This window comes from Pongo abelii, chromosome 2 (genome assembly GCF_028885655.2).
Source record: "Pongo abelii isolate AG06213 chromosome 2, NHGRI_mPonAbe1-v2.0_pri, whole genome shotgun sequence".
NCBI lineage: Eukaryota > Metazoa > Chordata > Mammalia > Primates > Hominidae > Pongo > Pongo abelii.
The window spans coordinates 38,093,860-38,104,020 of NC_085928.1; the positions used below are offsets into that span (position 1 = coordinate 38,093,860).

General features: G+C 41.2%; 1 pseudogene; it reads right to left on the reverse strand.

Annotated features, from left to right (window-relative positions):
* Nucleotides 1–6,921: 6,921 nt before the first annotated feature.
* On the reverse strand, nucleotides 6,922–7,630 carry LOC100434854 (vesicle transport through interaction with t-SNAREs homolog 1B-like; annotated as a pseudogene).
* Nucleotides 7,631–10,161: the final 2,531 nt, after the last annotated feature.

Consider the following 10,161-nt stretch of genomic DNA (forward strand, 5'->3'; position numbering starts at 1 on the left):
TAAGTTTTCAACTCATTTAGGCAACCAAGGAGCAAAATTGCTGGGTAGTATGGTAAGATTAGCTTTGTAGGAAACTGCCAAACTGTCTTCCAAAGGGGTTGTAATATTTTGCATTCTGACCAACAATGAATGAGAGAGTTCCTGTTGCTCTGCATGCTCTCCAGCATCTGGTCACATAGTGTTTTTGTTTAACCATTCTAAGAGTTATGTAGTCACATCTCATTGTTATTTTAATTTAAAATTCCCTAATGACATATGATGTTGAGCCCCCCCTTTTTTTTTTTTTTTTGAGATGGCGTTTCACCATGTTTCCCAGGCTGGTCTCGAACTCCTGAGCTAAAATAATCCTCCCGCTTCAGCCGCATGAGCCACTATGCCTGGACAGCAGTTTTAAATTTTAATGAAGTCCAACTATCAATTTTTTTTCATGGATCATGATCTGATGTGGTGTCTAAAAACTTATCACCACTAAACCCAAGATTACTTAGATTTTTTCCTCTGTTATATGAGTTTTATAGTTTTCCATTTTACATTTAGGTCTACGATCCATTTTGAGTTAATTTTTGTGAAGCTGTTCTTTTCAAAGGGAAATACTGAGTGAATCTAGCATTGTCAGCACCCTCTTCTCCTCCAACTTTTCCCTCCTACTTTTTTTAATAGAAAATTTAAAGCACATACAAAAATGGGGGGAAAATAGTATAATGAACCCCGAGGTAACAATAGTCCACCTTCAAAAAGTCCCAACATTTTACCAATTTTATTTCATCAATTACCTTATCAGCATTTCTTTATTTTTTTGTTTTTGCTGGAATTTTTATTTATTTATTTTTTTGAGACGGAGTCTTGCTCTGTTGCCCGGGCTGGAGTGCAGTGGCGCAATCTGGGCTCACTGCAACCTCTGCTTCCTGGGTTTAAGCGATTCTCCTGCCTCAGCCTCTCAATCAGCTGGGATTACAGGTGCCTGCCACCACGTCTGACTAATTTTTGTACTTTTAGCAGAGACGGGGTTTCACTATGTTGGTCAGGCTGGTCTCAAACTCCTGACCTCAAGTAATCCACCCTCCTCAGCCTCCCAAAGTGCTGGGGATTACAGGCGTGAGCCACGGCGCCCAGCCTGCTGAAATTTTGTAAAGCAAATTCTAAACATCATCACTTCACCCATATATATTTCAGTACAAGTACACCTTGGAAATAGTACAAATTTGGTTCCAGACCACTGCAATAAATCAAATATTACAATAAAATGAGTCACACACCTTTTTTGATTTCCCATTGCATATAAAAGTTATTTTTGTGCTATACTGTAATCTATTAAGTATGCAATAGCACAATGTCTAAAAAATGTATATACCTTAACTAAAAAATACTTGATTGCAAAAAAAGGCTAACAATCATCTCAACCTTCAGCAAGTCATACTCTTTTTGCTGGTGGAGGGTCTTGCCTCCATGTTGGTGGCTGAAGACTGATCAGGGTGGTGGTTGCTGAAGGTTGGGGTTGCTGTCATATATTTTTTTTTTTTTTTGAGACAGAGTCCCACTGTGTTGCCTAGTGTCGAGTGCAGTGGCGTGATCTCTGCTCACTGCAACCTCTGCCTCCCAGGTTCAAGCGATTCTTCTGCCTCAGCCTCCCAAGTATCTGGGACTACAGGCGCTTGCCACCATGCCCGACTAGTTTTTATATTTTTACTAGAGACGGGGTTTCACCATACTGGCCAGGCCGGTCTTGAACTCCTGACCTCGTGATCTGCCCGCCTCGACCTCCCAAAGTGCTGGGATTACAGGCGTGAGCCACCGTGCCCAGCAGCTGTCACAATTTTTGAAAAGAAGATGACAAAGAAGTTTCCTGCATCAATGAACTCTTCCTTTCATGAAAGATTTCCCTGAAACATGTGATGCTGTTTGATACCGTTTTACTCACAGTATAACTTCTTTCAAAATTGGAGTCAATCCTCTCAAATCCTGCTATTATTTTATCAACTAAGTGTAGGTAATATTCTAGCTCCTCTGTTGTCATTTCAACAATGTTAATAGCACCTTCACCAGAAGTAGATTCCATCTCAAGAAACACTGTCTTTGCTCATCCATAGGAAGCAATTCATCATCCATTCAAGTTTTATCATGAGACTGCAGCAATTCAGTTCCATCTTCAGATTCCACTTCTAATTATAGTTCTCTTGCTATTTCTACCACACCTTCAGTTACTTCCTCCACTGAAGTCATCTGTGAAAGCTGGAATCAACTTCTTCCAAATTCCTGTTAAGACTGATATTTTAATCTTCTCGCATGAATCATACATGTTCTTAATGGCATCTAGAATGGTGAATTCTTTCCAGAAGGCTTTCGATTTACTTTGCCCATATCCATCAGAGGAATCGCTATCTGTAGTAGCTATAGCCTTACAAAATGTATTTCTTTTTTTTTTTTTTTTTTTTTTTGAGACAGGGTCTAACTCCCATCACTCAGGCTGGAATGCAGTGGCACCATCATTGCTCACTGCAGCCTCGACCTCTGGGGTTCAGGTGATCCTGCCACCTCAGCCTCTGTATAGCTGGGACTACAGGTGCATGCAACCACACCAAGCTAGTTTTTGTATTTTTCGTAAAGACAGGGTTTCACCAAGTGGCCCAGGCTGGTCTTGAACTCCTGAGCTCAAACAATCTGCTCATATCAACATCCCAAAGTGCTGGGATTACAGGCATGAGCTACTGTGCCTGGTCACAAAATATATTTCCTAAATAATAAGATTTGAGAGTCAAAATTACTCCTTGATCCATGGACTGCAGAATGGAGTTTGTGTTAGCAGGCGTGAAAACAACATTAATCTCTGTACATGTCCATCAGATCTCTTGGGTGATCAGCAGCATTGGTCAATGAGCAATAACATTTTGAAAGTGATTTTTTTTTTTTGAGTAGGTCTCAACAGTGGGCTTTAAAGATTCAGTAAACCATGCTGTAAACAGAGGTGCTGTCATGTAGGCCTTTTGTTTCATCTATACAGCACAAGCAGAATAGATTTAGGATAATTCTTAAAGGCACCAAGATTTTCAGAATAATAAGTGAATATTGGCTTCAACTTAAGCAGGTGGATCACCTGAGGTCAGGAGTTCAAGACCAGCCTGGCCAATATGGCAAAACCCCATCTCTACTAAAAATACAAAAATTAGTTGGGTGTGGTGGCAGGCACCTATAATCCCAGCTACTCAGGAGGCTGAGAGAGGAGAATCGCTTGAACCTAGGAGGCAGAGGTTGCAGTGAGCCAAGATCATGCCACTGCACTCCAGCCTGGGCAAACGAGTGAGACTCCATCTCAAAAAAAAAGTCATCAGCTGCATTATCCCTTAACAAGAGAGCCAGCTAGTCCTTTGACACTTTGAAACTAGGTATTGATTTTTCCTGTCTACCTATGAAAGTCCTAGACAGTGTCTTCTTTCAATAGAAGACTGTTTTATCTATGCTGAAAATTTGTTGTTTAGTATAGCCACTCATCTGTTATCTTAGCTAGATCTTCTGGATAACTTGCTGCAGCTTCTACATCAGCACTTCCTGCTTCACCTTGCACTTTTATGTTCTGGAGATGGCCCCTTCCTCTTTCTTTCTTCCTTTCTTCCTTTTTTCCTTCCTTTCTTCCTTCCTTTCCTTCCTTTCCTCTCTTTCCTCTCTTGCTCTCTTCCTCTCTTCCTCCCTCCCTCCCTTCCTTCCTTCCTTTCTTCCTTCATTTCCTCTCTTTCTCTCTTTCTTTCTTTCCTTCTTTTTTTGACAAGTGTCGGGCTCTGTCACCCAGGCTGGACTGCAGTGGCAGACTCTTGGCTCACTGCAACCTCCACCTTCCAGGCTCAAGCCATCCTCCCACCTCAGCCTCTTGAGTAGTTGGAACTACAGGCATGTGCCAGTACATCCAGCTAATTTTTTATAAAGAAGTCTTGCCATGTTTCCCAGACTGGTCTCAAACTCCTGAGCTCAAGCAATCTGCCTGCCTCAGCCTCCCAAAGTGCTGGGATTACAGGCCTGAGCCACCATGCCTGGTGGCTTCTTTCCTTAAACCTCATGAACCAACCTCTGCTAGCTTCCAGCTTTTCTTCTGCAGCTTCCTCACCTCTCTCAGCCTTCATAGAATTGAAGAGAGTTGGGACTTTGCACTGGATTAGGTTTTGGCTTAAGGGAATGTTGTGGCTGGTTTGATCTTCTATTGAGACCACTAAAACTTTCTCCTTATCAGCAGTAAGACTGTTACATTTTCTTATCATTCATGTGTTCACCAGAGTAGCACTTTTAATTTCCTTCAATAACTTTTCCTTTGCATTCACAACTTGGCTAACTGGCACAAGAGGCCTAGCTTTCAGTGTATCTCTGCTTTCAATATGCCTTCCTCACTAAGCTTAATCATTTCTAGCTTTTGATTTAAAGTGAGAATCATATAACTCTCCCTTTTACTTGAACACTTAGAAGCCATTGTAGAGTTATTAATTGGCCTAACTTCATTATTGTTATGTCTCAGGGAATAGGGAGGCCTGAGAAGAGGGAGAGAGATGGGGGAATGGCCAACTGGTGGAGCAGATGGAACACACACAACATTTATTCATTAAGTTCACTGTCACATGGGCATGGTTTGCATTGCCCCAAAGCAACTGCAATAGTCACATCAAAAGTCACTGATTACAGATCATCATAACAGATACAATAATAATGAAAAAGCTTGAAATATTGTGAGAATTACCAAAAGGTGACACAGAGACATGAAGTGAGCACATGCTGTTGGAAAAATGGCACTGATAGACTTGCTCCATGCAGTTTCCACAAAACTTCAATTTATAAAAAACACAATATCTGCTAATGTCAGTAAAGTGGAATGCATTGAAACTAGTTATCCCTGTATTTATCGCTAATTAAAAAATATAAAAATACAACTATAACCACAATATGATTATCATACCAAATTAACAATAATTGGTAATAGCATCTAACTCCTAGTCTATTTAAATATCTCTCTTGGTCTGATGTCTCATAATCCTTTCTAAACACATAATACTATTGGCTTCAGGCTGCCCCCAGTAGACATCTTTTCCCTTACATTCTCTTTATTCCTATACTTCATCGGGCCTGAGGGACCAGGATTTTTCAAACAATATACCAGCTTCTCTAGAGGCTTTGACTTGGGCTGCTGACAGAGAAATCTTTATTAAATCCTTGAGAGCGATATTATTCAAGAGACATACAAGGGAGATGAGTGATGAGAAGAGGAGGTGCCATTAGGAAAGTGGCCCCAGGACATCAGATTTATCACAGAATCCTTTCCATGAGTCAGTTAATCTTTTCCATTTTAGTTTCAGGGAGGATATTTAATCCCATGGAATTAGGAGTTCTTTCCTACTTTTGCCAAACTGCTAAAGCCAATGAATATTCAAGTGAAACCTTATCCAAATTTGGGGCTCTGCTGACCACTGAGGACCCTTTGTCTGAGTTGTTGCTCCTGAAATCTTCCCACAGCTGTCTCTGGAGAGAGAAATATAGGGGCCAAGTTTCTTGGATGAGCTGCAGTCAGTTTTCCAAGGATATGGTTGATCCCAGAAAATACACAGCTAATTTATAAGACACTAGGAAGAAGGCAGCTGCCTTGAGGATAGCATATTGAGGATTCCAGAGGTCAAAAACTGACCTTAGTGCATATGGGAAACTCTCACTAGTATGAGCCAAAGAAGCCTGCATGAAGCTAGAGGCCATCTAAAAATCCCTGACGATGCAAAAGAGGTCAAAAATGAACATCTTGAAATACAGACTGTTTCTGTATTGGCTGAGAGACTGATGGTATCTCATCTGGCTGGAAGGAAGTTAGGGAGTCAGGAACTCCTTCCTTCTAGTGGTCCTGATCCTAGGATTTAACCATTATTTTCAGTTTAACAAATATATATATATTCTTTTTATGGAAGAAGAAGATTGTTTCCATGGTCTTTGAGTCCATAGAAGCCAATAAACCACGTTAAACACAGCCTCAGATTATCTGTCTTCCTTCTTAATGCCTCTGCAAGATCATGCATTATCTCATAGGACTGGTATGTGACAGATTCTATTTTGAGTCTTCCGATGATTCCTTCATTTAGTCTTTCTGAGAACCAGAGTTCAGAAGAATCTGTGCAACTGCGAGTTGCCCCCAGTTCACTAGATTTTGCAGTCCTACTTTCAAAGAGATCAGTGTCTTTTAAAGGGCCATGTGGAGGCTCCCATGTATTTAGGAGAATGAATTCCTTGTGCTAAGAAGTTATCTACAGAGCATCCTTGACAGAGTTCTGTTCGGTGATGTAGTGACATAAGATGTCTCTGACTGAAGAACTTTTTGAGTGCTGAAATAATGGGACTATTTTAGTGAACCCAATAAACCCAAGTTAATAAAACTCTCCATCGATAGGGAGACGATTCTTTCCCAATGAAACTAGCAAGACTTTTTAGAAGATGCTGCAGCTTTCAGCTGCAGCCATCATCATGCCATCTTCTTTACTGATATTTGGCTTGTTCACATGGTTAGTGCACGTGTAATTACCCACTCAAAAAGGGCTTTTCATATCTGCCATTCCAAACTCCAGCCATGGCACACTGATCTTGAGTGTCTGTGGGGGGTTAAAGTAGTAAATGGTTAAGCTCTGCCCTTAAAAATGGTTAAAGTGGTAAGTACATACATATACCGCTTTAACCGTTTTTTTTTTTAAAGAAGTCATAAACAGCATTTATTACTTTGGTATATCATACTGGTCTTGTTGCTGTTCCTTCGCATTTAAGTGGCTTTCCATCTTTCCTGCCTCCTCCCACAGTCTGGTGTGCATCCCTGAACTGTTAGCCCACAGCAGCAATATGCTTATTCCATCCACATCCCTAATATCATCCGTTCACAAAGTCAAAGTTCTGGGCCACAAACCCTTCCCTACAGGAAGTTCAATGGTTGCGAAACAATTTGTAGTAAACCAGGCCTCCCAGGATGGCAAGCTCCATTAAGATGATGATGGAAAGCAGCAGCTTGTTGGTTGTCACTTTTCTGGACATTAAACGGAGAATCTTTCGACTGTTGCTCAAGTTTTCACTTGTGTTTACCAGTCTACTCTTGGTGCGTTCTCTAACTGGTCTCATTGTTCTCCCAGCTCTTCTATGATTTCTAAGCCAATCTGGTCAGTCTCCGTGGCAATCTGATGAGAGCGTTCAATACTTTGGGTGGCCTGTTTCAGGCTTTCAGTACCTTGCGGAAGCGTTGCCCTTTGAGACTGTAAGCCGATTCATATGCTCATTCTCTACAGCATATATGCCATATTTCATGTCTCCTCGGCCTCCAGGTGTGGCTGTCAAAGGTGTGCTTCTCACCTCCCAATGGAGTTTGGCAAGGTCCTTCTGATAGTTTCGAAGCTTAGACATCATGGGGTTACAGAAAGACAGGGGTGCATAACGTAGCTCCGCCTCCATCTCTGCCAACGTTTCATTTGCTTCCTGTTGCTTTTCATCAAAATCCCTGATTAACTTCTTCTCTTCGGTCCCCGCCGCCCCCAGCAGCCGCTCGGGCACCCCTTGTAGGTCTTCATGGAGGCCGCGGAAGATCTCGTACAGCTTCTCGAAATGCTCTGAGGAGGCGGCGAAGGTGGCCATGGCGCAGGCCGCGCTCCAGCAGTGGCCACCGAGATCCGGGGCTCTGGGCCCTCTCCTAGCCCGGGGGTCAGCCGCCAAGCCCCGTGACCATCACGGCGACCGCCGTGCCACCGCAGCCCAGGACCGCTTTAACCGTTTTTAAGTGTAGAGTTCAGTGGCATTAAGTATACTAACATGGTTGTACAAACATCACCATTGTCCACCTTCAAACTCTTTTCGGCTTGCAAAACTGAAACTTTACATCCATTAAACAACTCCTCATTCTCCCCTTCCTCTGCCCCTGGTAATCATCTCTGTTCCACTTTCTTTCTCCATGAATTTTAGGGTACCTCATATAAGTGGCATTGTATAGCATTTGTTTTTATGTGACTGGCATATTTCACTTAGCATAATTTTTTTTCTTTTTTTTTTTCGAGACAGAGTCTCTCTCTGTCGCCCAGGCTGGAGTGCACTGGCGTGGTATCTGCTCACTACAAGCTCCACCTCTCGGGTTCACGCCCTTCTCCTGCCTCAGCCTCCCAAGTAGCTGGGACTACAGGCGCCCGCCACCACGCCAGGCTAATTTTTTGTATTTTTTCTTTTAGTAGAGATGGGGTTTCACCATGTTAGCCAGGATGGTCTCGATCTCCTGACCTCGTGATCCACCCACCTCGGCCTCCCAAAGTGCTGGGATTACAGGTGTGAGCCACCGTGCCCGGCCAGCATAATGTTTTTAAGGTTCATCCATGTTGTAGCATGTGTCAGAATTTCCTTCCTTTTTAAGGCTGAATAATAGACCTTTGTATGTATATGCCACATTTTGTTGATCCAGTCATCTCTCAGTGGATACTTGGGTTGTGTCTACCTTGTAGCTATTGTAAATAATGCTGCTGTGAACATGAGCATGTATATACCTAGGGGTCAAATTGTTGAATAATATGGTAGTTCCATTTTCAAGTTTTGGAGGAACTGCTATACTGTTCTCCCTAGTGGCTGCACCATTTTACATTCCTACCAGCAATGCACAAGGGCTCCAATTACTCCACATCTTTGCCAAAAGTTGTTATTATTATTTTTTAAATAACAGTCATCCTAATTGGTGTGAAATTGTATCTAATTGTGGTTTTGATTTGCATTTCTCTAATCATTAGATGTTGACCATCTTTTCATGTGTTTATTGGCCATTTGTACATCTTTGGAGATTTTTTTCAAGTCCTTTTGCTCATTTTCAACTGGGTGTTTTGGTTTTTGTTGTTGAGTTGTAGGAATTTTAAAAAATATATTCTGGATATTAATCTTTTATCAGATACATGATTTGTGCATATTTTCTCCCATTCTGTGAGTTGCGTTTTTACTCAGTTGATAGTGTCTTTTTTTTCCTTCACCATTGGTCATATTTCAGAGGTGGAGGATTTATTTGAGTAGAAGTAGAAGTAGTCATGAAATAGACATGAACTTTACCATTAATAGACAGCTGGATTTTTTTTAATTGTCGCTATTTTGTTATTTTATTTTCAAGGTCTCTTTCAGTCATGCAAGCGTCAGTTGAAGTATTGCTACAGTGACTGCTTTTATGATGAAGAATTACCAATTTACCTTGGAAAAAGCCTATGAAAATCTATAAAATATCTTGCCAGAGGCTGAGTTGTTTTAATAATAATTCTGCTTTTGTGATGTGATTTTATTTAAAGAAAATTGAACTTCATGTTTATTTGTCATTATAGGATTAAATGTGGGCTTGACTAGCAACTGAAATTGTATGAGGCAATGGGATATGAAATGGATATCTCTAGTGCAATTTATAAGCAATATGGTTTACAAAAGGTCATGGAAAAGTATCCAGGTAAGTAATAATTGCTAGTATGTATTGAGCCCTTTCTAGATGTCATTTACTCTGACACTAAGTGCTGTGGGTGCATTTCTCACCTTTCTAGCAATTCTGTGAGACAGATATCATAGTTCTCCTTCATCCGTGGTTTTCAATTTCCATGGTTCCTGTTACCTGAGGTCAACTGTGGTCTGAAAATATTAATAAAAAATTCCAGAAATAATTTATAAGCTTTAAATGCAGGCCATTTTAAGTAGCGTGATGAAATCTTGGGCCATCCTGCTCCATCCCGCTGGGGATGTGAACCATCCCTTTGTCCAGCATCTCCACGCTGACCATGCTACCCACCCATTAGTGACAGTGACTTGGACCCCTCTAGGTTATCAGATTGACTGTCGCAGTATCAACAGTGCTTGTGTTCAAGTAACCCTTATTTTACTTAATAATCACCTCAAAGTCCAAGAGTAGTGAGGCTGGCAATTTGGATATGGCAAAGAGAAGCCGTAAAGTATTTGCTTTAAATGAAAAGCTGAACGTTCTCAACTAAATAAGGAAACAAAAAAAATAGTATGCTGAGGTTGCTAAGATCCACAGTAAGAATTTTATCCATTTTTGTCATGAAAAAAGAAAGAGAAATGTGTGCTAGTTTTGCTGTTGCACCTCAGACTGCAAAAGTTATGGCCACAGTATGTGATAAGTGGTTACCTAAGATGGAAAAGGCATTAAATTTGTAG